Here is a 26089-nt window from a genome sequence, read left to right on the forward strand (position 1 = left end):
GGCTTATAACATCCACCTAACCCAACAGAACACGCACACGGAAGCTGCACACGCAAATCTGCTCTTTTGACTCCTGGAGAATCTCTACCTGCTGTTTATTCTTAGTGTGGTTTCTGAAAACACTTAAAACAAGATGTAATCATTGGAAAATGTGGCTATGTCAACAAATGCAAAACTTCAAGCATCACTGGTCCTTGCAAACTGATTCTTGTGGGGGAAATGCTAACCTGTCAGAATTTCTAGTCGAGAAACCATCTCATTTCTAAAGTTCTTTCTCCATTTGAATTTCCAATAAAGAAATTAGATAAAAATGAAAGCAGATGGCATAATCCTTGGCTAATCAGATGAATGAGACACCACATATTGCCAAAGCGGAAATTTGAAAACACCTCAGAAATGAAATAATGAGGAAAGCGTCATTATTGGTAGCGGATAACAGAAACGATAGGTTAGTCTGGATCGGCGTGAGGAATTTAATACAAACCTAGTGAACTGAGTTATCCACACCCCAGACAAAATAGGACCTGGCTCATCTGCTGGATCAAGAATGTCTAGGTACGAGTGGCTCTGCAGCTGGTGACAGTTTATCCCAGGTTGCTGGCTTCCAGGAAAAGATGAGCCTAGTAATCCCACGCCTGGTGACCGGAATGCTGGGAGAGGGAGGCACAGTGCCAAGAGCCAACCTGGCCCCTGGCAAAGATGGAGGGCTGAGATGAAACCCTCCTTGTACTACACTGCTGTGGTGTGGCAGGCCCACCTGACACCCATGCCCGGGGTGGGACAGGGAGAACCAGGCACAGCTGGTCGACTGCTCGCCTGGCTCAGACATCCACACACTGTTAAAACCACAGCGTTTTATAAAACACAACTCTCTGGTCAGAAAGCTCTCTTCTTTTCTAACTCTGCTTTTACGCTGGGGCTCACTTGTTACGCGATCCTTCTCCACACAGGACAAACACTTGCCTTGTCTGAGGAGAGTTTCTTGCCCATATTCCTGTCTTCCTGGAATGACAGGGCCATTTTCTCTGCTTTTTATGTGGGCTAGCCCTTGAAATATACTTTTTGGGAGATGAATAGGAGGCTTCTGCAACCAAAGGTCTAAGCTGCCACAAGGGAAAAGAAATTCCCAAGGAGCTCTCCTGCCGGTGGTGGCGACGGGGAGGGGATTTGGGCTCATTCTGGACTTTTACACAAGGACAAAAGCAGATGTTTCAAGATACCCTTGCTGGATGAAAGAAAGACGCTTTTTCAAAAAAAAAAATACATAAAAATGAGACCGGAAACACACACATCCTGCAAGCTGCAGACACTTATGTGTCCCGGGGCTTCCTGACACCCTCCCAGCCCGGCCCCCACACCCCTGATATACAAGCTTCGTGGCTCTTCAGCATCCACGGGCTGGGGGCAATGAGCAGGAGGAAAAGTGGTTTAGCCTTAGCCTTCACATGGAAAGTCCTCCAGCCAGCGAGCGGCCTGGCTGCCCACACGGAGCCCCACTGTGGCACCGCTCCATGTGAAGTCCTGGGCAGTGGAAGCGACTGGTGCTCGGCCTGACACCCACTGAGAGCAGAGGCTGAGGGGGAAGAAGGCCCTTTGACACCTCACCTGGTTCCACCTCCTCCTCCTACACAATGAAACATAAGGAGTCAGCCCAGGTCCAGGCTTCCGCGAGGCTCTGCAGGAGAGGGCGCTGCGTGTGACCGCACAGCCACCCAGGCAATGAATGACCTCCTGCGGCCCAGGCTGAAATGCTCAGAAACCAGGAAAACTTCTGAATGCTCCTCTATTCGTTGGGCTTTTTCAGAGGCTGAGACCCTCTGTGTTCCCAAAAAGTCAAATGGCTGCTCTTTTCACAAAATTACTCAAGATTACTATCACTTACACAAAGAGAGATTATTAAAAAAACAAATTCTGTGTGTTCACCAGATTACTTAGTATTTAGTATACTGCTGACATGGGGATAATGAGATTCTCTCTGTGATAAAATAGTGGATTTTTGATTCTGAATTTCTTCCTTTGAGAAGTTATTTCGAAGGCAAGACAGTATTGATTAGTGCTCTGAATAGATAGTCCTCATTTAAGGGAACAGAAAGTTAGTTTGGGGAACATAACAATCACGTGGTGCTCACACAGCACTCCCTCCGTCTCTTCTGCCTTTCACAGGTTCTAAGACTGCGAAGAAACTTGCATGTTTAACTCGTGGGCATAATTGTTGCTGATATTAACACGAAGTGTCAGCGTGAAAGATCTCATCTCGTCTGAAGGAGGCTCACATTTGGGACTGTATTCTTCACAATAGTCATGCTTTTGGTTAACGTCTTCTCATTACTTGTTGAGAAGAAATACTTTAGGCTATCTTCTTAAAGAGGAAAACAAAGATTTTCTTGGGGGCAATTTGCAGATTTTTCAAATTGAAAATATCTCTAAATGAAGCAGGAGACATACAAAGACACTCCCATGCAAAATGGTTTAAAAGAACACTCCGCAGTTAGTAGTTTAAACTGCGTGATTGATTTATTTCAGGTGGTGACAGATTTCTCTTCATTTATATATATATTTATTATTATTTTAAAAATTACCAGATTCAGAATGCCAACATGCAAAAGTCTTTTCCTACATTCTAGAAAATGCATGAATTGCATAAGAACATACCCAACCAAAATATGTTAAAAACCACACAAACTTATAAATGTTTTCATAGAGCCACAAAACTCATTTCATAGAGCCATATACTCATTTTTATACAGCATGAAGTAAAAAAACAACGAGCCTTGGAATGTTCTGCAATGAGCCTGCCAAGCAGTATCACTCTTCACATCATCTACCTGGCAGGTTAGCTAAAGTTTCAGTCTCAAGGGATGGAAAATTAGTTTAGAAAGAGTTATAGATGTGGAGAATGAGGAAATGGATGATTTTTACCCCCCAAACCACAAAGCAAATATCTAGGAAATTATATTCTATGGTCCCTGGTTGTTTGGTTTTTAAAAATAAAGAAACAAAAAGCCCTAACCGATTAGGAATTCCTTTTACAATTACATTTTACTAACACCTCACCAAAAGCAAAATACTGCTCTAACTGAAGCCAAGCACTTGAAAATAAGATTAAAATGTGAACCACACAGTTGAGGCAAGAAACTCAATGTGTGTGCATGCATTTTGCACCATTATAACCACTTCCAAGAAGACAAAGGGTTCAGGGTCGCAACCCCATAACCTCATCTAGCTTGATTTCATGACATCTTGCCCCCTACTCCCCTACCAGAACTCAATGGCACGGAATTCTATTTTTCAAATTCTTATTTTGTAGTTTCTTGAGGACTGCCCTCTCCAGGATATCACTTACTAAAACAACAACAACAGAAGCCAAAAAACAAAAAGAAGAGAGAGTTGGAGCCACTGTTTTGAGGACTTATTCATGGAGTCCCATGTCGGAGGTGAAATCTCTGTCTATAAGATGACCCCGTGCCTCAGGAGGAGTGATCGAGTCCAGGACACACGGCTTTCTAAGAATCCCCCACACCTCCTCCTCAGTGAGGCGTCCTGTTAGGAACTCTGCCCCACGCCTGCAATTCAAGCAGCTGAGTAACTACAGCGAGGAGGAAGGAAGGAAGGGAGGCCTGGAGTTATTCCAGGAGGGAACAAAGCCGGCTCGGAGACAAAGGGAATGAAAAGAACGCCTCCGCTATGAACGCCAGTGAGGGGCACAGATCCTGTCCTTGGCTTTAATTAGTGCCCCATGTGACAGAATAGCACTGCCACAGACTGGGAGGGAGGCGACGGTAGGAAAGAACCCACAGCCTCCGCGTGGGGAGGGGTGGAGAGTGACTGGGGTGAGCGCTGTGTGCTGGCTTTCTTTTTAGCTGGAGGAAGACAAAGGGAAAAACATTCAGTTTTCAGTTCTACGTCATAATAACCACATTCCCTTCTTGTTATTACAGCCTCCCTTATTCAGTTTCACAAGTGCTCTTGGGCCACTGGGCCACTTCTTAGAATAATCCATCTGCTTTAAGAGATAGAGGAAGGGGAGTTGCCTCAGGGCTCTACACTTTGGCTATCTCCTTAGACACAAGAATAACTCGTAATCTTTCTATGCTGGTAGGTATACATCCATTTTCGTGACAGTATGAATTGTCATTAATTTCAACAAGATGTAACAATAGGAACATTCTTCAACTGTGCATTTGAGAAAATGGGCAATGGATAGGACTGAGATGATTTCTTATAGCTAAACTTAAAAAGTATAAATAAAAGATGCATCATTTTACATAAAAGAAGACTAGAAGAAAATGTGCCCAAATATTATCAGCAGTTGCTTAACAGTGCTATTTCTTTCTCTGCTGCTCCATGTTTGTGAACTTTCCAATGCTCTTTTTTTTTTTACAGTTAGTGTATAGTTTCATAGAAGCTATATACTTTGAGGTGATACGCTTTGTTCACCTTTGTATAGATTTATTTGAGAACTGTAAAAAATGACTAGGAGCATCTGGGCTGTGGTCCCTCACCACCCACCCCCGACTCCTTGGAGACAGGAAGAGGAAATGGAGGGAGCCTCAGGGGACTTGCCGAGTTCTGAGGCTCATCACCCCGTGCTCCCAGGCGGACCAGGCTGGGTTTACGGACTCACTCGCTCACCCGAGGGGCCAACTCTGAGAACCTGGAGGAAATTCTTCAGCACGAAAGTCATAAATTTGTGCTCCCCCAAAGCTGTGTGCAGGATGTACTTAGAGAGCACATCCCAAAGACAGACTGCAGCTGAGGAGGGGCAAGCCTGCTCCTCCACCAGAGAGGAGAGAATTCCAGAACCAGGAAAGGCCATTTCATCTGAAGCCTCCTAATCTGGGAGCTTTAGGCTTCCAGGGCACTTTGAGAGAACTTTTCAGTATACTTTTAATATTAACTTCAAAAAATTTTAATATTTAAAAATTTTATATTCACTCTAAATAAAGCCAAATAATTTTGAGTATCTGTGTTTTTTGACTGGAAAAATATATAAATTCAGTGAGCAACAATGTTTTGTCTTTTTTCCCAAAACTGTCACCATAAGCTCAGAGAGACAATTAAACACATCTTTGATTAGTGAAAAGTGACAAAATAAATGAGAATTATTTTAAAATTGCAGTTTGCTTAAAAGGAAAAAAAATAACCTTTAATGTAGTCTTGGAGAACATAATAACCATAGCAGCAGTAAGCGTCCTCCTGTTTTTGCAGGTGAGGAAACTGCATTTGAGTGAGACTAACAAGGATTTAGCCAAGGCCACATTGGCAGGGGCGAGTCAAGACAAGAACAACGGTGGTCTGACTTCTACAGTAACACACTATTCCCCTTGTATCATCATGCATATAGAGTATTAAACTCAGATTCATTTAAAAATACTTAAAGAGCAAAAAAGATTTGAGACAGAACATAATTTGCACAGTAACTTGCGTGAAACAATCCGTGTTCGCAGTTGAAACAATGCAATACTGTGCTGAGCACTCCTGGGCTTTTCATTTACTCCCAGGAAACTGAATGCCCCGCGCTCTGGCCTCCTGGAGGTGAGGGGCACCGCTGCGAACCTCCCTGCCCACTTTCAGAACAGGTTCTCCTTATGTGTTTCAGCAAAGAAAGGTCTTTCCTATATTTAGTCTTTGAACGTTTTCCTTTAATTTATAAAAACAAAACTGCACTGGCGAGAATCCACACTCCCCATCAAAAAAGACTTGAGAGTTCAAGAAGAATGATAAGGCCCACAGTTCACTCGTACATGGATCTGCTTAATGTTAGTGCTTCACTGCAGTACGTTCTTCCTCAGTCCGGGGAACGCGTGCAGCACTGGAAGAGATTCCATGTGCCCTATAAAAGGGCAGACTTAGTTCAGAGTGAGAACAAATTCCATAGTTCACTATCTTATCAGGATGCTGGGCTCTCCCAGAGGAACCCTCTTAAAAGATAATTTATAGTTCTTCTTGACCTTACCTTCTCTCGAGTTCTTTCCCTAACAACGGCTTAGCAGTAAAGCTCTCTGGGCATATGGCTGTGTAAGTTACTGGTAACGGCAACATCTGCAAATAAACTGGGCTTGCACGCAGATTATTCCAAGCAAGACTAATTCACATTTGGACAAGGAGAATGCCCCACTACAAGGTACTCCAATAAATGAACCCCCAGATTGCTTTGGGTATAAAGAAGGCTTTGCAATCACTCTCTATGATTTACTGGGCATTTGAAAGTTACTGTGGATTTACTTCTTGGATATTACTTGAAATATTTTTTCCTTTTCAAATCTGATGCACATATATTTCCCCATAATCCATTTAATAAGTGGAATAAGCATGTATTAAAATATCACTCTGCTATAACATGGCATTCAGGAAATTGTCTTGGAATTACTATAAAGGTATGGAAAGAGATGAACAGTCTTATTGCTCCAGGGAAAAAAAATCAAACTAGAGTTTTGCTTTTCCTCTATCCTTTACTGTGAAGAGACTATTGCTTTTTTTTTTTTTCATGAGAATCCCAGTGGACATCCATTTCTTTCCAAATTTGTGTTAGCTTAAAAGTTCTGTGGTGACAGCTTAGATAACATTGCCCGGAGTTTCCATTATGCTTTGAGAATTCCCAGTATAGAAATATATCTAGGGGAAAGCAAAGACATAATAGCATAACTATCCTCTAGTATTTAAAAAAGATAGTTTAATAATGTCCTTTCAGAAGAAGTTGTAAGGAACTAAAATATTGCTAGGATTCAAAATTCTCTCTATAAGAATGCTATGTCTTCTTAAAATCCATTTCTTCTTAGCAAAATTGTTCATTAAAATATTCTTTGGGGATGTTTATGATACATTGAGAGGGATGCTCTGTTGTTATTCCCATTTTGCAGACAAAGAAAGTTCAGAGAGAGAAGGCAGTTTACTTGAGACCCAGAACTACTGAGTGGCTGAGACCTGGAATCAGACTTTCGACATTGTCAACTGTTCTTTTCAGTGCACGGACGTCATTATTTTCAGTGAAGAGATCTTATGGATCATCTACTTTCACACACCCAGTGCAGAATTCCTAGTGCGCAGTGTCACTACCGGACCTGCCCAGCCTGGACCCCTCCACAGAGGGAGGCCATTCTTGAACACTTTAATGAACACAAATATGATAAAAGTTACAGTCAGTGACTTTTAAAAATGTCTTGATAGCTTTATGAACAAAAAATACGAGGAATATTATCAAAAACAATGTTCATGCCAACAAATTCAACATTTACACAGCCAACACTTACCTCCTCCAGAACCCATTAGTCAAAGATAATTTTGCTGTTTTCCTTGGTATTTCATGAACAAACATGTAAAGAGTGTCCCTTCCCCTTTAGGTGCTGCAAGCACATTTTCTGCGCCTCCCTTTTCCTTGGATGCCCCCTTTTTTGGCGGGTCCCTTCACCCCGACCCTTCTCTCTTGAGCTCACAGTACACTGGATGTGTCCAGAAGGTCTCACCAGATGCCGCCAGCCCCCTCCCTCGGGCTGCCCACTTCTGAAGCACATGTGAATAATGGCTGGAAAGAGTGGAGGCAAGCACTAAGAGTGCATGAGGCCAGGACCAAAATCCTGGTGGAAGCCATCCCCGCGGGTACGCAGGAGACAGCCTGTGAGAGACTCATCGTAATGGTGGCACGGTCTGGACAGATGTCAAGGGTCACTGCTGGAAAGTGAGCCTCCTCGGAGCACTGCGGGGCAGGGGTTCCGAGGGGATCCCCAGACCCAGTACCTTCCCTCACTTCATTCTTTGCATCCTATTGCCTTTGCCTCAACGTTGAGCCTATGTGCTTCTCGATGACCTTTGCAGGAATCAAATTTTCTTGTCTTGACTCCAGTTCTGTATATAAAGCCAGAACCCAGCACATACACTCCCTTGAAATATACTGGTGATTACTGGGAGACCCCTTCCCCCATTTAACTTTATATCATCTTATTATATGGCTGCAGTTCTTAACAGAAGGAACCAGAGAATATAAATATAAATGCGGGACACTGCCATTTTCTTGAATTGCCTGAAAAGCCTCAAACAAAATTAAACCTGAAACAGACATAAGATCAACTAAATTCCTAAGAAGGTAATTTACAGCACAGATAACTTCAGACTGTTTATATCCATTTACAAGAAAAAAGAATCATCAAAAGCAGTCCCAGATACTAAGAAAGGCTTTCAACCAACCGATCAATCAACGGATGACTGCACAGAGCACAGTTTGTTTCTCATCCCATTGCTAGAGGTCCCCCCATAACATCCCCACACAGTCCCCTCTCACAGGCAGTCATCAGATAACACACTTCAGTGTTACAGCACAAAACATTGCTGCTTGAAAGCACACAACAATCGTTCCAGCAGCCACCTGAAAGAAAACAGGCAGAGGGAGAGCAGGCTGGCGGGGCATGTGCAGGAAGCCTGGGTACCTAGGTCGAGGATCCAGTACTTGCAGGTGCTGGGCTGCCCGCTGCTGTGGTAGGCTGAGCTGACGGAGGAAAGCGAGTCCAGCGGATCAACCGGCTTAATTCCGTTTGGCATGGTGAACGCCGAGCTGACTTGAGACTGAGGCTCAGAACCCCTACCCTCTCTATCCCTACAAGCAGCCAGAGTAACCCGCTCTTCTGCAAAATCAGAAGACAGTGCAACAACAGCCACTCAGAAGCAGGCTGGGATGGGGGAAGCGGCAGGCACACGGGTGGGGACCGTGCAGCTGGAGGGCCCAGCCATGGCGGGAGTGCAGCTCCCCTCCCGGTGGACGGCCGCTCCCTCTGCCTGCTTCTGAGCACTGCTTTACAGTTGGGTTTCACATGTGGGAATATCCAGACGCCGTGGATTACATTCTACCACAGTGACTCTAATTGGAGCTCAAGGAAATTCCTCGGGCGCACTGTGAGCCAGATGTTTCTCCTCTCCTACACTAGCTCATAGTGTGATTTCCTTACTCAGTGAAATGTCAAGTGATGGGTCTCTCCCCACGCCAGGCTTTCTGACTTGGGGCTTTGCGCAGCTTTGGGTGGAGGTCTTCTCTGAGACATACAACCAACAGTGCCTCCTGATGTGACTTGATAACAAAAAGAAACGTAATTCCGTCTATAGCCAACTGGTGACATCACTGTGCTACAATGCCACTCCTCACTTATTAAAAACATATCTTCACTCTTCCTTGTGAGAAGCAGCCATACAAGTGAAAATAAATATCCTTATATGTGATTTGTGAAGGTGTTTTTAGTAAAGCATCTTAAAAGCTCATTTCTGCCCTTTTTGGAAACTGGCTATTTTCTCTAGCCTACATAAATCCTCTCTCTTTATTTGAAAGTTTCCATGTGTTCTCTCCCTTGTCTCGGAGAGCACAATGGCTTCGTTGGAGAGCATCCACTGGGTAACAGTCATGAAGTCTAACTTTGCAACCCTATGGTAAGTGGATGTGCTCTCCTGTTTCTCATTAATTCAAGCAGCACACACTGTGCTTTCCAAACGGTGACGGCCCATCTCTTGCTCTGACGCACGCTCACCTGGAATTTTCTTTACAGTTAAAATTACAATGTGGCCCTCAGTTACTTAAGCATTTTCTGAGGGGGTATGATTTACCGAAGCCTACATTTACCTTAATAAAATCAGGCACTACCTTCCTGAGTTCTTTTTATGAATAACTCTCCTTTCTGCTTTATCTACCCTGATGGTATAAATGACTTTGTGTTGTGTTACTGCTTTGCTAAGAAGAGTGTCACCTTTTTTAGCTCCTTAGTTATAAAAAAGTAGACCTTGGGCTCTCTCCCTCACTCCCCCATTTGTTGCAAAGTAAATTTAAAAAGTTCTCAAAGGACAAAATGTGAAAACAGCATAGATGTCTAGTTTCCTTAAGTTTAAGTCTGAGTCTAAGACGATTAACAACTATAAAAAAGAAGAGAAGCAGCCCAGGGCACCCAGAAAAAGCAGTCTCTGGCACTATAATCCCTCCCCAAAGCAAACTGCTACACAGTGGGATTCGGCATTTACGGGCCCACATTGGCCTCATATTCTTAAAAGACCCAAAGCAAAGCATATGGTTGTTCTTCCCCATAAATGGTCCCATGATAGATCCCAATGGCGTACTTACGCCAGAACCAAGCAAGAGGCGAAATTCTGCACAGAGCACTTTTTATGCGAGAAAAGAAAACTTTTATTACGAAACAAATAACCTTCTCTCTTATTGGCAAAAAAGCAGTAAAAATTATGTCCTAAAGGAAATCAAGTTAATTGACATTCTGAGATTTCATTTGCTACAACCTTTATTAAATATTTTACTTTGTCCCTTTCCAAAAACAGGACTGCTAAGAAAAGGCTATTAATTAAAAAATAAAAAAAGAGCTGTCAGGGAAATTAATTACTTTATGTGTAACATATGTTCTCTACTAAAGAGGAGGGGAATGTTGCTTAAAAATGAATGAAATAATTTTGGCTAAGACATAGGGGAAGTTTCCCCAGTGACTGCTGTCTTCAAATTTCAAGTTCACATCTGTCAGAGAAACGTAGCAGGAAGAAGGAACAAAGGAAGCAAGCTCCTCTCCTCCCCTCCTTCCTTCTAAACACGGAAGTGTGAGATTGTAGAGCGTTCACCAGGCAACGTGGCACTTTATGAAGTAAGTAACGATCATTATACCACGTAAAGATACCACGCCCTACCTGGGAAGAGCGATAACCTAACACACCCGACTGAGAAGCACGGAACCAAGAGAAGCACTGATGTCAGTAAGTGAGAGGGATGGGAAAGGTGTTGAGAAGAACGGGAAAAGGGAGGAAGTTCATACAACTGGCGAAAGCTTCCCGGAAATAAGTTTTGAACTTTAAGACTTATTTCTACCTTGGTGGTACGACCAGGAGTCTGTTCTAAGTCTGAACCAAAGTTCAGGCAAGAAAGACCCACAGGTGACCTCAGCAAACAGTGGGGGGGAAAGCTGGGGAGAACCGTGGCCAAAAGGGTGGGAAGGAGAAGACGGTGAGAACAGAGGCTGGGGACTTCAGGAACTGGGAGAAGTTTTAAAGGAAGTGATAATGTGCCATGATCGGAAAGGAAATGGGAAGAGACTGAGAAGCTGAGATGGCGCAGAAGGAGGTTAAAGCTTTGGGCGCACGATGTGCCTCTGCAGTGTGAGAATGTTGTCGAGTAAGGAATGGTGGTCAGGAAAAAGGACAATCGTCTGGGTTTTAAATGACCAGGACCTAGGAGAGGAATGAAATAGTGAGATCAGTTTAGAACAGATGGAGCTGGGCCTTGCAAGGAAAGGAGGTGGACTAAACGGGGTGGGTTAAAGACGAGCATTATAGGCATTTGGCAGACCAGGAGACACGTAATGTAGAAATTAAAAAGTGAAGTATGCGAAGGAAAACAAGACATTCTGTTTTTTGGTATCTTTGGTGTGTTTTTGATACTTTCATTTGATGGCTGGGTGTACAATTAAAAGTGTCACAAAGAAAACAGAAAATCCACTGCTGAAGACGGTGCTTTTAAAGATGTTTGTCTGTAAGGACCAATGGCAAGGGATGTTGGGAAGAAAAAATGAGAGACATCTCAGAAAGCTGAACGCTGGCTCTTGGAACCATGGTTATGTTTCACATATCCCCCAAATAAATAATTAAAATCAAGCAGGACTGGGGGTGTATGTGCTCAAAACGGAAGGTAAACCACCGCAACGAATGAACCTAGCTATATTTCAAAGGAAAAACACAACCACATGTAAAGAGGGTAGTGAGGAAGAGAAGTCAGCCAAGTGACAGGATTTCGATTGTATACTGTAAAACCAAAGACAAAAAGAACTGTATGTTTGATCTCACTGGGGTACGGGTGAGCAATTCTGAAGTTACTACAGTGAGAATAAGTGGAGCTGAGACTCTTAAAGTCAAGTCATTTTAGGTAAAGAAAATAGTCAATTTCCAAAGAGGAACAAAATGGGCGTCTAGAAAGATCAGGATTGGGGCTGGCCCTGTGGCTGAGTGGTTAAGTTCACATGCTCTGCTGCAGGCGGCCCAGTGTTTCGTTGGTTCGAATCTGGGCGCAGACATGGCACTGCTCATCAAACCACGCTGAGGCGGCATCCCACATGCCACAACTGGAAGGACTCACAACGGGGAATGTACGGCTATGCACTGGGGGGCTTTGGGGAGAAAAAGGAAAAAAGAAAATCTTAAAAAAAAAAAAAGAAAGATCAGGATTGAACAAATAAGTAAATATATTTGGGATAATGAGATGCAGATGTCTCACTGAAGGAAAAAAAGGGTACAAGTTAGGAAAGGCGGAAGGCCAGAAGGAACCCTGTGCTGTTGGGTAGGAGTCAAAGGTTTCAGTATGATATGAACATGTTTCTCTCTCTCTCTATCTCTCTCTCTCTCTCCATACACACACACACACACACACACACAAAGACAGACAGAGAGGGAGACAGACTATGACTATACACATTGTATCCACATGGATAGGTACACGCACAGGTGTGCTGAGAAGACCTAAAAGTCATGACACTATGTGGCAATGAGCACACCTAGCACCCTGATCTTAGTTTTTAATACCATTCTGCAATAAAAGGAACCCCAGAGCTTCTTAGAAAAATGCTCGATCCAGGAGTGTGGCAAGGAAAACACAAGATGAGCTGGGAGCATCTTGTAGTTCCAAAAAGCAAGGAAGCGCTCCAAAAATGATAGCGTATGAGCAAAGTACACAGAGGCCAAACAGAAGGAGCTCCTAAGGCCAAAGTTGGGACAATCTGAGCAACAAAATAAATAATGATGGTATTGGGTTATGGATCACTGAATAAAATAAATGTCCATGACTCCATACTGATATAAATAATTGAGTAAATAGATGAGGCAGAGGGACCATTCTTCCTTATGGAATTCCAACTAATAAAATTCCAGGGGCCGGCCTGATGGCGCAGTGGTTAAATTCGCATGTTCTGCTTCTCGGTGGCCTGGGCTTCGCCCGTTCGGATCCTGGGTGTGGACATGGCACCGCTTGGCAAGCCATGCTGTGGTAGGTGTCCTACATACAAAGTAGAGGAAGATGGGCATGGATGTTAGCTCAGGGCCAGTCTTCCTCAGCAAAAAGAGGAGGATTGGCAGTAGTTAGCTCAGGGCTAATCTTCCTAAAAAAAAAAAATATTCCAAAGTAATGAGGAAAACAGAAAATCACAGTAGGCAAGCACTCATAGTAACAATTGCTGCAGGCAAGAACCACTGAGGGATGCTAAAGCAAGTGGGTGAAGGCAGGATGAGAAACAGAATATTTGCGTGGTTTCAAGTATCTCCCACAGGTGTTTATGAACTACAAAGAGAACACTAACTTTCTAGTGCAGAAATCTGCAGACACTGCTTTAACCAGATGATCAAGGTCACACCACCAGCAATGAGACATCGAGGTTCCCCCAGGCCCCCTGACATGAGGCACTAAGAAGAGTACAATGTTATTTTTGTGGTAATCTTGCCAAAAATGCATGAACTTCATTTAATCATGAGAAAACATCAGATAAACCCAAATTGGGGGACATCTTACAAAATAAAGGACCAATAATATGTCAAAAGTGTCAAGATCATGAAAAACAAAAATGGTGGTGGAATCACCACCAATCGGAAAAAACGAAATAAGATGTGGGTCCAGAAAAATGACACTAAAGCAAAATCCAAACAAGGCATGGCTTAGTTACAGTGCTGCATCAGGGTTGGTTTCCTGATTTTGATCAATGAACCAGGGTCATGTGACATGTGACACGGAGGGAGCTAGGTAAAGGGCTACAGGAATTCTCTGCACTATTTCTGCAACTTTTCTCTAAGTCTAAAATTATTTCAAAATAGAAACTTTAAAAAAATTAAAAAATTGAGTGTTACATTATATAAATGCAAATAGCTAAAGAAATTGAGATTGTTAAAAAAGTTACCAGAGAAAAATAGGCAAAGTCAGAGAAGAAGTTTTGTAGGAAAAGAAATATATTAGGCAAATTAATGACCTGTGAATAAATGGATCTATGATTTACTGAAAAAATATACTGAAGGAATATAAAATCATTATTTGTCTGAACATTTGTGGGGCAAAATTATAACAGTCAATCTCATTCTCATGAAAATAAAGGTATCTTTATTTAAACTGGCTGAAAAGAAATTCTTTTGGTCAAAATTCATGCCCCCTCCATCACTTCCCATGTAACCTTCTCTTGTGATAACTATTCTTCAAATATTTAAAATTAGAGCTTCAATGTTCAAGGTCCCGTTATTAATCTGTCCAAAACAATACAAGGTCATTTTCGCCAAAGGAAGTCTCAAAAAAACCCCCACAAACCCACAGTAAAAACGGTCCATATACAAATCTTGCTTTTAAAATCAGGACTAAAAGTAAAAATATACTTAAAGAATGCTATTTGTAAAACTAAAATTCAGATGAGCCAAGGGACCTAACATCTTCCTATTATGATTGTAGTACTTTTTGAAGAGGAAACAAACATTAATAATTAGGCAGTCAATGAAGGATGAAAGGTCTCCAAAATCTCAAAAGCAAAAGATGGGATACATAAAACAATGTCACCTACATCTTGAGATCAAAACTCGAACGACAGAACTATGAGGAATATTATTTGTAATTTCCTCTAAAAACTAGTGTGTTCTTGAGACTTAAACACCATCAATAATCCTGATAAGTTTTTGGTAGTCTATCTTCAAGCCGGTGCTGAAACCCCGGTTATTAGGAGTAGCAGGCAGTTCTGCGGTGGGGATGCGGGAACTTGGGAGAGCCCTGCGGCTTGATCAGGAGAGCGATTCCCATTCCAGGCTGCTCTCCGTCCCCACCCCCAGCCCGCCTCTCTCCCCGGCTTCCTCTCGGCACAGCAGGTCTGCAGGGCGGGCCCCAGCACAGCTGCACCACCAGCATCATTTCTCAGGTTCCACGCACAAAGATACTCCTGTTCAGGGGACGTTTTGTCCCGTTTCCTACCCCACAGATAACAGCTCCTGCTCTGGAGGAACGGACGGGATGACTAAACCCTGCTTCTGAGGGCTCCATTCAGCACACTAGTTCCTGCTGCTCTCCAGCACAGTTGCCAACTCACAAAAGCACCTTTATGCAGGCATTCACACACTTCATTTTGGTGCCAAAAACTCGATAGGCTCCTTTTCAGTGCTTTGCTTGCTATCTTTTCACAAATGATGTGGGTTTTTCTCTTGCTTTAACAAAACAAACATTCAAGTACTCCTTTTTCACATTTCACTTTAACTCGCTGTGTGACATTCTCTGTTTGCATCAGCTCTGTGGATTACTGCAGAATGGCAACCTGAGATGGAGACCTCACAACTGCGTTCCATAAAAATACAACAAGAACAATAGTGCTCACGACATTAGAGCAATGTCCCGGCCCCTGACAACCAATACCCATGTGCTTTTGATGTCTCAGTTCTGTGAAATTTCAGAGAGTGAGGATGCAGACCACAAAAATCACTCAGGGAGGGTCAGCGAGAATGGAGGACCCAACAGGAAGCTACTTCCTCCGCTCTTTCAAGGAAGACCAAGCGTGGCTTTTGACTTTTTGTGGGGGAGGGAAAGGGGAGATGGGTTGTGGAGGAAAAACCTTTTACTCCTGGATGCAAATTGATAAAAAAAAATGTTTTTACTTTTGTAATTGGTTGTAATTCATTTAGTCACAACAAGCCCACTGAGGGTGAAGTTCTGTGTTGGGCAGGGGGGGGGGTGGGGGGGTGGGGGGGAAGGGCGGGGAGGAGAGAGGAGAGAAGTGGCCCAAGAGAAGGAAAAAAGGACAGATTTTAAGATGACTTCTTTAGGTGGTAGAAAACAAGTGAAATTATCATATCATAATTCAAATCAGAAAGGGATGGTTGGAGGGGTCGTGGCCTCTCGGAATGTATGCAGCTACAGGAAAGCAAGCAGTCTGGAGGGTAGCAGACTTGAGAGCCCGGCTCCTTGAAAGCAGCTCTTCCCCAAGTGATGGCTGCTTTGGGCAACTTAGTGTATCTCCTGAGGCTACAGCTTCCTCCCTGGACCAAAGGTCCTTCCAGCGTGTATGGAGAGCAGGAGGCACAGTGGTTAAGAACTTGAGCCCTGAAGCATGACTCCTGTTTTCAAAATCCCATTTTCCATCACCTACTAAGCTTGGTCAAGTTAACTTCTCCATGCCTCCATTTTCTTATAAAACGGGGAGGAGAGCAGTATAAACCTCCATGGGGGCCTCTCGAGGATGAACTGAAAAGAAAAGCAGTCCAGTGCCTGGCACTCTGCCAGCCCTCCGCACAGCCTCTCTGCTGTACTGCTAATTTCCTAAGGCTTCACTTGAGCAGCCCCCTTGTTATGGGCTGATTGGGTCCCCCCAAATTCATATGATGCAGTCCCAACCCCCAGTACTTCAGAAAGTAACTGTATTTGGAGACAAGGTCTCTAAAGAGGTAATTAAGTTAAAATGAAGTTGTTAGGGTAGGTCCTAACCTAACAGGACTGGTGTCCTTGTAGGAACAGGAAATTCAAACACACACGGAGACACCAGGGATGCACACACAGAGGGACGACCACATGAAGAGGCAGCAAGAGGGCGGCCGTCTGCAAGCCAAGGAGAGAGGCCTCAGAAGAAACCAACCCTGCTGACATCTCGATCTGGGACTTCTAGCTTCCAGACCTCAGAAAAAATAAATTTCTGTTGTTGAAGACATGCGGCCTGTGGTATTTTGTTATGGCAGCTGAGCTGACTAACGCACCCCTCTCCCTCTCTGAAAACAATCTGCTCCAAAATCCGGGACAGAAATGGTCTAATTATTTTTGAGACAGTAGGAAACTAATCTATCTCTAAGAACAGTGGTTTACTAGTCACTCTTCTAGTAAATTCAAAATTCTACAGACTCAGGAAAAGGGCTGGGGAGGGAAAGGATGCAAGTGAACACATGGCTACATCACAATTAAAAATAATGCGGATGCCAGAGCAGCCTGCAATGCGGCCAAGGGGACTGAGCCTGTTTACTGTCCTCCCAAATGTCTGAAAGGGCCCTTCAAACAATAAACACACAGGGTCCCCTGCCCTGAGCTTGGCTGGAAAAGTTTTGAGAGAATGATGACCCCCTTGAATAGACAGAATTGTGGAATCACCAAGCTATCCACGGCATCCCAGTCATTGCTGTAACGCACCTCGATGGCTCAGGTGATGAGGGGTCTCAGAAGATTCCAGGGGAGCCCTGCTCAGCGCCGCACGAACACCAGAAGGGGAGTCAGGACCCTTCCCCTAGACAGAGCTGGCTGTGGGGGTGAGAGCTCAAAGGTCAGCCTCCTTAACCCTCTGACTGACCTCCAGCCCTCCACACTCCTTCTCTGTGCCCTCCAAAATCTTCCACAGTGTCAGGAAAGAAGGAAGGAAGTCAGATGGGGGAGGGTTTTTTAAATAGTATTTTTCAAAATGTCTTGTGAAATGTGAGTGATGAGAAACTGAATCCTTCAGAAAGTCAGGAGATTATACAGAGACTTTAAAGCCCATTAAGAAAAACCACAGACAGCGCTGTCTCAGGACTGCGCGTCTCACAGGTGACGGTGTGGTGTGGATGCAGAAGCAGCTCTGCATGGATGGAAGGCAAAGCAGTGGCACCACAAAAAGCTATTTTTATATACACACCGAGGGAAGTTACTGGTTCTCTGGAAACCAGTACGACTTCCATTTAGTGGTGAACTCCTGATTTGCACCCCTTTGACTGACTTTATAATAAAAAGGCAGAAATTGGTGAAATATTATTTACATTAGTATTTCACTGCGTGCTCCTTTATAGAGCTCTGTGGGTAAATGTCCATCAGAATCTCACCTCACGGGAGTTACACACAGACTCGTGATCTAATTTCTATGAATGGTTTTAAAGAGCGACCTTATTCAAAGGGGAGGTTTTTTTCCTAAGTGGGTAAAATTAGAGAACTCAAAGGGTTCGGTACAACCCAAATGTCAGGACTCCTATCGAAATTAAAAAATATATATATAAAAGCAAATGTCATTATACAGAAAATTCACTGTGTTTTTCTTTTCTGATGTGGTTAATTCATGATTCAGGTGATTCTTCTTCAAAAGCTTGTTTCCCATAAATGCATTTACTCTTCACCCCACCAATCCCACTTCCAGATTCCATCTTTTAGATACACCTGCCCATGAACGTAATGGTATATATGCAAGGTGAGGTGCCGCAGCCCTGTTTACAACAGCAGCAGACTGGCAACCACCTGGCGTGGCTCAGCAGTGCACCAGTTAATAACCGAAGCTCTGTGCTCTCAGGAAGTTCTGCACATCCACGAAAAAGAACAAGGCACACCTCCACGGACTGGTGTGGAGTCGTTTCTAAAAAGTATGGCCAAGTGAAAAAAGCTGGGGTAAAATGTAAGAAAACGGAGGGAGGAATGAATGCGCGTTTGTATTTGCTTAAGAAAATACTGGAAGTAGAAGTTAGAAACGAATAAAAATGGTTATCTATACATGTATATGGGACTGTGGGACTTAGTTTATATCTTTTCACGGTTTTATTTTTGAACCATGTGAGATGTCTAAAAAGTTTTAAAATTTGGCTTTTCTTCTCTTCTTTAGAAAAGAATTTCTGAATGTGGGGTCGCTGAAATTGAATGCAAAAGTTTTGTACCTAGGTATGTTTTTCTGGGAATAGGTACCATGGCTTTCATTAGATTTGATCAGGGACATGTGATTTAAAAACTGTCAGGGGGCCGCTGCTTCAGCATCAGCCAGAATCTGTGATGCTACCTTCCCTTCTCATTGCATTTGCAACTCAGCTTTCAGGATCTACAGACAAATCTACCGAAATTCTGTTCGTGGGACAGTTAGCTTTAGCAACACAAAATAATTACAAAATCATCTCAAACTTCTCTGCTCAGAGACATGAACACAGAGGCAACAGACAAAACACACTTTGGTTTGTCTGGCACACGCTTTAGGTGCAATTTTACCAGGTGTCCTCAGAGCCACGATCTACTAAATCATGGAAACAAGTGGAAATTTACTCTGATTGAAATACACAATTGTTTCCCTCCATGTACAGCACTTATTCACTTTCAAAATACTTAATGAAAACCAGCACACTGTACTTTTTTAAACAATCTCTTACCAAACTTATCAGCTCTCCGTAATTTTTCACAGCTTTTGCAGATGCTATTTAGAGTGAATAAATTTAAAAGAGAAACTTCAGTCTGTCTAATAATAAAGAAAAGCCTGGTATCTACAAATGTCAGAAAGGAGGCAGTTAAAACACTGAGTCCACAGAGAGGCAGCAGGAGGCAGACACCCTGTCCTGTCCCTGTGGCCACCCGCTGCCAGCCATGAGTCACCTGAGCACCCTTCTGTCTTCCCTGGTGCTCTCTTTTCCCCTGATTATACTTTTTTCCCTAAACACTGTGCCCTGGCCATATAAAGCAAGTGTGGGAAGACAGTGTTCTCGTTTGTTGTTTATGACTTTGCTATATATATAATTTTGTGATCATCTAATACGGACGGTGTCAATACCTGCTCATGTTTTTCCCTGGTTTAATAAACACTTTAATGTAAAGTTGGAACATGAAAATACCTCCAACATGAAGCATTCAACTGAGTAATGGCCCACTTGTGCGGCTCCCTAATTACACGTTGCATAGAAAACGTTCCCTAATCACAGGTCTTGGACTGCTCATCTAGTCCTGGATACATGGTGCTCAGGAGAGGGATGATGTCTTTGTACTTGGTGCAACTCCACGTTCCTCAGTTTTTGTTCCCACAGGGATTTACATTAGCAGCTGTTGAAACAGACTAAAAACTGCTCTTTTCCAAGCTATTTTTTTTAAAAAGTATATAGATCTTCCATTATATATATTTTAAAAGACTATGTGGCCGGTACAGGTTTGAAATGTCTATGCATTGGTGTGCCTGGGGTGTGTTTTCTGACTAACAGCGGCAATCTGACATTAAGCAAATGTCTAAATACACCAGAATCACAATATATTCAACTAAATTTTTTAATGCCACTAAAGCCTTTTAATGTCCCACATTTTCTGAAAACTTATCAGGTCATTTAAAAGTTCTAAGCAGTTATAAGAGGTAGGAGATTTAGACGCAGCTCTGCGACAGTATTTCATGATTTCGGAAAGATGAAATTTGGGTTGAACAAATTTAAACCAAACCATCCCCAAAAGACTTGGGGAAATGCAAGAGGCCTCGAGTTGGGGAGCTCTGTTTTTGGCCACACAGATTTCTAGAGAAGATGGAGACACATCTCGGTCTCTGCAGAGCTGTTGCTTTTCTGGGTGATGGTTCTGGAGGCGGGCAGAGAGCACAGGACGAGGCCACAGCCCTGTGAGTAGAGGCCAGGTTTCCTCTAAAAGGAGAGAATGTCCCTGTCCTGTACCGGGCTGATGCTGTCCTGGGAACTGGGGAAGTGGTTTGGATGGGGGTGAGGAATCTTAGTAACTGCTTGTATTCTGAGGAGAGAAACAGCTTTGAGGTACCTACCCTCTGAGCTGGGGGCCAGCTGAACCCTGACGACGGGCGCAGGCTGGGAACGCAGGCGGGAAGGCCAGGGCCTGGGGTTCCTGGGAGAGGACACACAGGGGAGCCTTCTCAGTCCTTCCCGTCTGCCAGCTGCAAACCTCTGGTGAAGCCCTGTTACCTGGTCTCATCTGTACAACATGGGGACCACGGGACAAGGGAGCTGAGGGGAGAGCCCTGGCTTTCTCCCAAAGGTGGGGAGCAAGTAGTGGTGGGGTACACTAGCACACAGGCAGCCAGGACCTCAAAGGGCCAGATATTCAGACAGGGAGGCAGAAGAAGGGGCTTGTGGTGGGAAAACAGCCCTGGAGGAGGATGACAGGGGCTCCAGCACACCGAAATCGGGCCTCAAGGCACACACGTCCCAACTTTATACTCACACAGTGGCTGTGCCAGTGGGACCCTGAGATCAGAGGGAGCCTTTAACCTCCAGGTGCGGGGTCTGGGCACATTCATTCTTTCATTCTAGGAAACTACAAGTATTCTGAGGAGTTACACCTGGTATAAATAGAACGTCCCTTTCTCTGAACTTTGACTAATGGACCCGGTGAATAAATCTATATAAAGTGCGTATCCTTCATGTTAAAAACACGGAACAGAACTCGACAGACAGATTATAACGGACTGTACTCGTTTGTCCGTAACACCCCTGCCGAGGCAGTATCCAGTCGAGGAGACCCCGCCCCCCATGGTTTCAGGCCTCAGTTCAAAGCTCCCTGCCGGGCCCCACAATTCCAGGGTCCGTTCTCTCCGTCCGCTGCTCTCTCCCGTGCTGGCTGTGTGGGGAGGTCCTCTGCCCCCATCAATCCTGCTGTTTAGACCTGTGTTATTTGTACTTCCTCTACCACATCTTAAATTTCCGCACTATATCTGCACCCATCGTTCCTATTAAGGTGGGTTTTAAATACTTTCAGGAGTTTATACACGGCTGATCGCAGGTTTTTAGTGGTCCCTAGCGTTCACCTCATTGGGACTGTCTTCCTCAGGTTACCCTGCTGTTAGCCTTTGCTGAAAGAGTTGTTAATTGGACCAAGATTTATTCTGTTCTCTCCTCCCCTCCACAGACTCACTGGATAAACTTATTTTTTTCCTTTAGGATTTTTCATTTTTTGTTTGGTGAGATAGGAAAGGGAATGTCAGGTAAAGAGTAGGAAAAAACCCTGTTACTTGATGTACCACACCAAGGGAGGGAGAGAGTGTGTGTGGGCACACATTGTGTGTGTGCATATGCACGTGCGTGTACCTGTGCACACAGGTGAGGTGCAAGGCCTTGTGGGACACATTAGGAAACTGGGATTTTATTCTATGACCAATGGAAAGTCCCTGAATAAATTTAAACAGAAGTGTAATATAATTAGATTTGTGTTTTAGCTGCAATAAGAGAGGGTGAGAAGTGAGACTAGAGATCTGGTAGGCAAGAGATAATGATGGAGACAGAGAAAAGAGAATATATTTGAAATATATTATTGAGATAAAGGTAACAAAATATGACAGGGATGCTCAGAAAATTAAAAACAGAATTATCATAAGATCCAGCAATCCCACTTCTGGGTATACTCCCCAAAGCACAGAAAGCATTTACACACCCATGTTCACAGCAGCACTACTCACAACAGCTAAAAGGTGGAAGCAACCCAAGTGTTCACTGACAGATGAATGGATAAACAGAATGTGGTATACATCCTCATGATGGAATATTATTCAGCCTTAAAAAGGAAGGACAGGGGGCTGGCCCTGTGGCCGAGTGGTTAAGTTCACGTGCTCCGCTGCAGGCGGCCCAGTGTTTCGTTGGTTCGAATCCTGGGCGCGGACATGGCACTGCTCATCAGACCACGCTGAGGCAGCGTCCCACATGCCACAACTAGAAGGACCCACAACGAAATATACAACTATGTACCAGGGGGCTTTGGGGAGAAAAATAAAATCTTTAAAAAAAAAAAAAACAAAACAGGAAGGACATTCTGAGACATGCTACAACACAGAGGAACCCTGAGGACATTAAAGTGAATTAAGCCACTCACAAAAGGAGAAGAACTTATGACTTCACTCATATGAGGATACCTAGAGTAGTCAAACTCACAGACATAGAAGGCAGAATGGTGGCTGCCAGTGGCTGGGGGCAGAGGGAGTGGGGAGTCAGTGTTTAATGGGCACAGAGTTTCAGATGGGAAGATGAAAAGCATGCTGGGGATGATGATGATAATGATAGCATAACATTGTGAATGTACTTAATGCCACTGGACTATATAATTAAAAGTGGTGAAGATGGTAAATTTTATCTTACTAGAAAAAAACGTAGTGGCCAGTGAAGACAGCCTCAAGCATGTTGGCCATTTTCTGGGTGAGCAAGTGGGGCCATTTCCACTCCTGGGGAGGCGGTGGAGAGGGAATTTGAGTCTTACAGGTTTGAAGAAGCTGGTAAGCCAGTTAAGCAGAGAGTCAAACACTCAGGTGGAGAGGAGGATGGATAAGAAAACCCTGGCAGAGCTTCGAGAGATGCAAGGAAGCAGCCCAGGGAGGCCAGAGAAAAACCTCCATTTCACATAGTTTCTCATGAAACTCTCTCTTTCCTAATTTTAACTTTTATCAAAGAAAATGTCCCATTTTATTATTAACAATAATGTGTCACTGCATATATGAACGATAATTCCTGGGTCTTCTCTTTTATGACTGCAGCCAGTCTGGGCAAGATGGAGACCTGATTTTGACGGTGTCCACTTTTCTGTAGACGCTGTGGTGAACCAGAAACCACGAAGGATTATTTTTGGTACGTTGTTTTCAGTAAAAGTAGTGTGAGGAGTTAAAGTCTCTGAGTGTATAGGATCAAGTAGCCAGCAAGCAAAAGGTTTTATTTTTCATGTTTTTGTGCCCTTGTTTTTCTCACAAATAACTGACAATAAATAAATCATGTTTTTTAAGTTTTTCGAAATAAAATGCAAGTCCTGAGCAATATGCTATCCAAAGGAGAAAAAGACTTTATATAGACAGCTTGTACAGAGGTTAAGGCTATCGTTTTAAGTGGGTATTTTCTTCTAAATATATCAAAGAACTAGCAAAAAGACCACCTGCCATCTCATTAGGGGTTAGCATAAGGAAAGGGGGAGGTGTGGAATTGGCCTTTATTCAGAAAGGCTTTACAAGAAATATAAACTTAGACTGTCAGAGCTGACAAAGGTCTCAGAGATCATCCTTTTCTGCCCTATCTCAGGGCCAGGGTTGCAACACCATCAAAGACAGAGATGGAATCAGAGCTCAAGTCCAACTGACACTAAGAACAAACCTTGAAATTCAACCCACAGCCTCTTCTCAAAGCTCCAACCAGAAATGTCACTCTTACTACTGGAAGGTCTTCTCTCAAAGCCCCCTTTCAGCCAAGCACAACTCAGCGAGGGCTGAGAGTGACTCTCCAAGTTCAACTCATCAAACTGCACCAGTCTGGGCCGTGGGGGAATCTAGATGACAGGCAGTACCACGACACAGACATGTTGGCTGTTTTTCAGATCCAATGAGCTGCATGAGCACAAAGGAAAAACCTCCCGAAGACTAATGACTGATCCTCGCTTGACCTTAAAAAAAGTGAATATGGTCAAAAGACTGCCACTACATACTTCAGACATGCGCCTTGCAGCAAGTACGTGACACTACGCTGCTGAGGTTCCCGACACAGACAATTCTATTTTTACTGACTATTCCATTCCAATCATCACCAACTCTGGGCATGGCTGCCCACCAGGTGTCCCCTGCACTGCTGCAGGTGTGCTTGTTGGGTTATCCCCCGAACCCCGGAGCTAAACTCTCAGATACTATCACGGATGGTCACCTGGTTGTGCAGGAAGAAAGCTGAACTACTCAGACTAGGGATGTTTTGAATTGGCCTTGCTGAAAATATAAACATTTCTGATATTCCTGTTTACTTTCTGTGACCAAGACTAACTAAACAAAAAGAGAAAAGTGACAAGTTTTGCAAGCTGAGACAGTAGGAAAGAAAAAATCCCTTGGATTTACTAGGAGATTAAAGATAATTACATTTTACCAGTAAATCAATGGATTATACACAAGGGAGTGTGGGAGCTCAGTGCTTCTCAATCTGGCTCCATGTTCGACTCGCCAGGGCACAGATACAAGATCTCCACGTCCAGGCCCCGACCCCAGAGATCCTGATGTAATGGTAGATGGTAAAAACCACAAAGATAAATGAGACTGGATGAGCACAAGGATTTGCTGAATCCTTAGTCTATTTTAATGTGCTTGGTGTCTGCTTAATTTGTGACTCAGATGCTCTGACAAAGGGAGAAGGGCAGCCAGAGCAAGACAAGAATGAACATCAGACACCACGTCTGCCTGTCCACAGAGACTGCCTGAACAGCAGTCTTCCTACACGACCTTTCCCATGAAACGGAAAGCGCTTTTCAATGGAACAGTGTTCACACTGGAGTCTAGTTTCAGATACAAAGCTATCTCCTTGAAAAACAAATTGTGCAATTTATATTTCCTGTTCATTTTAAATAAGTACTATTTTTATCCTCTTCCCAGGGACGTCCACCACTCTTATGGATCTCCCCTTGGCAATAACAGACAAGCAAGTTGTCTTGCCTTTCACACACTTCAAAACTCATGAATGTCAGGAAACTGTCATTATGTATTTGTCTCTAATCACTTGTTGTTAATCTCTAAAGGTAGTTTCTTAACTGTCTTTGATTCTTCTCTGATCTTCCAAGCAGGAGGAATGAGCATATTTACTAATCTCTGTTCCAAAATTATCTCACCCTTAAGGCCTCAAAAATTTTTTCATAACTCTGTGGTCCAACAACTTAAATTTCCACAAATTTCAAATGTAAAAAACATGCCTATTAAAGTCAAATGTCTATTTATTTGGTTCTGAATGATAAAATATTTTACGAATTGCAATGTGACTGTGAGTATAAATACTCAAATCAGCCCAGAAGGGCCCACTACTCACTGTGAGCCCAGGTTCACCTGGTGGTTTTGAAGCATGGCTATAACTGGAAGTCTGATGGACAAGGAGACCACGTGCAATGTATCAGCACTCGGTTTCTTTTACGGTGGTGGACATCAAGTTTTTCAAGAGAAGGGACCATCTTTAACACCTCACTGCAGTATCCTTCAAGCCCAGCACAGCTCTCAAAGTGAACAAGGGCTTGAAATGAGATGTGGGGTGAGCAGACGTGTGGGAATAACAGGCACCAAGAGCCCAGCACACACCGATATATAAACATTCATAAGGACATGTGTCCTTCTTACACAAGAGCAAGAAGAGTTCTGAGGCTAAGCAGAAGCAAATCCACATCTCCTGCTTCCCAAGCTGGCAGCGGCCTCTTGCTTCTGGAGTCTCTGTGCTTTTGGACTTCATACCCAGATCCTTGTCCCTTGTGGCCCCAACTGTTTGCTGAAGACCTCTTCTCCTAGATGGAGACCCTGGTCATTGTTGCCTCATTTCCTGGACTTGATCACAGATAGGACGCTCTGGCAGAGGCTTGTCAAAGAGCCCAAAGGAAGATTCTCCCGCCCCCAGTCTACTGCCCAGGTACTAACGCTGCAAGGGAATGGATAATCGTCAGAGTTTCCTG

General features: G+C 43.7%; 1 protein-coding gene and 1 long non-coding RNA gene across 7 annotated transcripts in view; one reads left to right on the forward strand and one right to left on the reverse strand.

Annotated features, from left to right (window-relative positions):
- TRIO (trio Rho guanine nucleotide exchange factor) overlaps window positions 1-26089 on the reverse strand; it is a 355575-nt gene that overhangs the window by 54144 nt on the left and 275342 nt on the right. The window lies entirely within an intron of this gene.
- LOC139077863 (uncharacterized) lies at window positions 10552-16660 on the forward strand. The gene is made up of 2 exons (XR_011530458.1): window positions 10552-10722; window positions 16469-16660. It is a non-coding gene; the product is annotated as an uncharacterized lncRNA (long non-coding RNA).

Source organism: Equus przewalskii, chromosome 20 (assembly GCF_037783145.1).
Source record: "Equus przewalskii isolate Varuska chromosome 20, EquPr2, whole genome shotgun sequence".
In the NCBI taxonomy this organism is placed as follows: domain Eukaryota; kingdom Metazoa; phylum Chordata; class Mammalia; order Perissodactyla; family Equidae; genus Equus; species Equus przewalskii.